Source organism: Elephantulus edwardii, unplaced genomic scaffold, assembly GCF_000299155.1.
Source record: "Elephantulus edwardii isolate Elephantulus edwardi_28Jun2011 unplaced genomic scaffold, EleEdw1.0 scaffold00077, whole genome shotgun sequence".
NCBI classification, from domain to species: domain Eukaryota; kingdom Metazoa; phylum Chordata; class Mammalia; order Macroscelidea; family Macroscelididae; genus Elephantulus; species Elephantulus edwardii.
Window position 1 is genome coordinate 11,324,239 of NW_006399827.1, and position 3,730 is coordinate 11,327,968.

A 3,730-nucleotide genomic window follows, 5' to 3' on the forward strand; every position below is an offset into this window, starting at 1 on the left:
GAGAGTCAGAGTCAAAATCTACAACATTGAGTTATTACTATTACAACTGATTTTCTCATTGTTCTAAAACTCAAACCTTAATTGCTATCTAATTAGAACTGACTCATAGCTCATTCAAAACAAAATTGGATGCTCCAGGAGAGAGTGAGTTCTTTGTTGTCACTGGAGACCCAATCCAGATGTCTCAGGAAGACCTGCCCTCTTCTCTGTGTCCCCACAGTCCTTTTAGTAAAACTCTGTTATATGTCTGGCCTGAGTTTCTTACATGGCAACTCTCCAGAGACTTATATAGTGCCTAGCTCAGCATAACTGTTCTATAAATGCAGACCTCTGCATTCTAGGGTAAAGTGCACTAGACTTTAAGTTAACTTTCCTCTCTCCCTCTGGTTAGGAGTTTAATATTTTAAAAAGTGACCTTTAGAAGTTGTTTGTATGGGTCCTGGTTGGATAGGAAAAAGGAGATGAGAGAATTCAAAATAAACCTAAGCTATTACCTAAAAAAAAAAAAAAAAGGCAATAAATCTGAAGCTAAGAGATGAAAGAGAGCTTAATCAACTTTGTTTTCTTCCAGATAGGGGAAGTACATGTCATGCATTCAGTTTATCATTTATTCAGTATTGATTGACTAAGATGAGAAAGCTCTGGTGGCTTAGTGGGCAGGGAGTTAGGACTTAACAGTTTCTGAACACCTGCTAGAGAATCAGCTATGAGTCAGTTGTCACTCAATGGTAATGAGTTTGAGTTTGTTGTTTCATATCCTCAGTACCCAATACAATCATTGTCATAGAGTCTCTCTCTTGTTGCCATTGAGGTGGAATCAACTCACAGCTGAACTTACTTTCAGAGGCTGTAAATAACACAAGATGAGATTTTCCATCTTTCTCCCTCCTAGCAGCTGGTAGATTTGAACTACTTCCCTTTGATTGGCAGTGCAACTCTTCACCCTCTAGGCCTATAGCTCCTTAAGCATGAGGTAACCACATCTCCCTTTTAGGAATTTGTTGTTGTTCTCCAAGACAGATTCGGGGTATAGTGGTATATAATAAATACAAGGCTTTCTGTCCACACTGGAGCTTGGGGTTCAGATAGGAAGGTTGAAAGGAAACAAACTCGTGATGCTGATGGTTTTTATAGGATCTGATTCACACTGACCTCATAGAACAAGGAACTGCTCTGTAGGTTTTCTAAGAATGTAAATCTTGGGACACAGATTGCCCGCCCACTCTTACTCTGACAAGTGCTTTTGGTTTATGTTCACAGCATGATGCTTAAGCCACTGCATCACCAGAACTCGCGAAGAGTAGATATTAAAACATTAAGTGAGATGAATGCTTATTGTGGGAGATGAAACACCCATTTGAACGGGTTTGGGGATGACAAACTAGTTGCATCCAGGAGAACCAGAACACATCTCAAAAAGGAGGAGTCATGATTTGCTTAATCCTGTTTCTTTAAGGTGACTGGGTGAGGGACACTACTGGCATCATTAAACTGAAACTCTGGTGGCATAGTTTGTAGAGAGTTGTGCTGCTAACGTAAAGGTGACTGACTGATTTGAATCCATCGACTAGAAGCTTCAAGGGAACATGATGAGCAATCTCCTCCTGTGCTTTTAACAGTCTCAGGAGTCTCTTAATCTAGAGACAGCTTTGTTTCAACTATAATTTATAGCTGTTGTTTTTTATGTGCCAATGAGTCGCCTGCGAACCATAGAGACCCTATGTACAGCAGCTCTGAACTCTTCCCTGTCCTGAGCCAGTCTCACTGATTCCGACATACCAAACCCCATTACACTAGTTACTGTATCAATTCATCCCATCCGGGGTCTTCCTCTCCCGACGCTGTCCCTCCACCCTTCCGAGCATGATGTCCTTTTCCAAGGACCCCTCTCTCCTGGACACGTGCCCAAAGTATGTGAGAGGGAACTTCAGAATTCTAGCCTCCAAGGAGAGACTTAGTTTAATCCTCTCCAAGACAGACCTATTTGTTTTCTTGGCAGTTCATGGTATATTTAAGATGACTCTTCTCCAGCACCGCAATTTGAACGCATCGATTCTTCTTCTGTCATCCTTAGTCATTGTCCAGCTCCCTGAAGTATAACAAGTAATTGTGAAGACTATGGTAGGGATTAGGCTCACCTAAGTCTCTCGACTGAAGTAGTTGCTTTTCAGCACTCTGGAGAGGTCCCTGATAGCAGATTTTCACAATGCAACTTGTCTTTTGATTTCCTGACTGGTGGTGTTAAGAGTGTTAATTGTAGGGGAGCTCTGGTGGCCTAGTGGGAAGAAGCTGCAACTACAATCCCAGAGGCTCACGGTTCGAATCCACCAGATGCTCTGCCAGGAAAAGGAGGGACAATCTCCTCCTGTACCAGTCAGATCTGGTTTGACTCACACAAAAATAAAAAAAAATTAAAAAAAAAAAAAGTGTTAATTGTGGAGTCAAGCAAGCTGTAATTGTTAACAGCCTCAACCTCTTCTCCATCTATCATAGTGCTGCCAGTTGGCTCAGTGTTGAGAATCTTTGTCTTCTTGATGTTGAAACTGTAATTAGTTTTTAATTGTTAGTTTTATTAAGTATCATTGTTAGGTAGGAAAAAAAAAAAGAGCGCGAGGGAAAGGGAAAGAAAGAAAAAAAACTGGTCCCAAGAACGGAACAGGCCTTTATTGTGTGCTCTGAGAGGGACACTAAGTGACCGCACTGCACAGCACGCGGACAGGACCGAAAATGGCGCGCGGGTACTGTGTGTATGGGTTTCTTCTTATAGGGGTCCTGAGGAGGACTAAGATGGTATTTCTTGGAATATTGGGGTGTTAACTAAGTTAGGTTTGGGTAATTTTGATCAGGCTCGGACTCTTATCAGGATCCAGTGTCGGGTCTGGACCAGCTTAAGTGTTATCAGGTTTCTCAGGAAGTGATCAAGCCTGGGGGAGGGGGGAGCAACTGCCATATTCTTCCTACAGTCATGATTTGCATAAATTGTGTTTCCTTAAGGGGCTAGAGGAGTGATACCCTATTGACATACCCAAAGGAAACAGGAAATTCGAGATAACCTTGACGACCTCCACTTAGGAACCTAACACAGCCTACATTTCGGGAAGCCTCCAAGAGAAATAATCTCAATGCTAAGGAAAACGCAAGAGATTTAAGGGAGGGTAGATAAAAATTTCTTGTATTAAGAGTCAAAAGATTCAAAGATATTAATTACAGAATTGTACAAAAGTGGTTGACTTTTCAGACTAGCTCATTTGTAAAACCAAGCGTTCAAATTTCCTAGGTTGCAACTTTCTAAACTACCGAAGAGTTTGTGCAGCCGAATTAAAAACGAAAATAGCCTAAAACCTTCGCAAATGGTGAGTGGAGGCGTAGGACGCAGGGAGCACGGCGGGACTTGTAGTCCTGGATGGACTCTGAGCCCCATGGTGCTGTGCGGCGGGTCGTCACGCCTGCGCAGTGCGGGCGGCGGGCAGCGCAGAGTGTGAGGCTCTTTTGTTCGGCAGAGGGGAGGGCTGTTGACCCAGCCCTGCAGTACACCGCTTCAGTGAGGGGCTTCATCGCGGCCACTCGGCTTGTTGCTTTTGTGGGCGCCACTCCCCCGGCCGGCCCTACACGACGCGCCAGTTGCGTGGCACCAATTCCCCTCGGGCTCTTGGGCGCTGCTCTGAGGTGAAGATCCCACTAGAGGCGGGGAACGGGGCGTGGGGGGGGGGTGTGTGCGGAGCGCGCGGCG

General features: G+C 44.3%; 1 protein-coding gene across 1 annotated transcript in view; it reads left to right on the forward strand.

The window, feature by feature from the left end:
• The first annotated feature begins 3,418 nt into the window (after positions 1–3,418).
• Positions 3,419–3,730, forward strand: part of CBX1 (chromobox homolog 1) — a 29,283-nt gene continuing 28,971 nt past the window's right edge. Inside the window, exon 1 of the mRNA XM_006889345.1 lies at positions 3,419–3,666. The gene's annotated coding sequence lies outside the window, so the exon portion shown is untranslated. The remainder of the gene's footprint in view (positions 3,667–3,730) is intronic.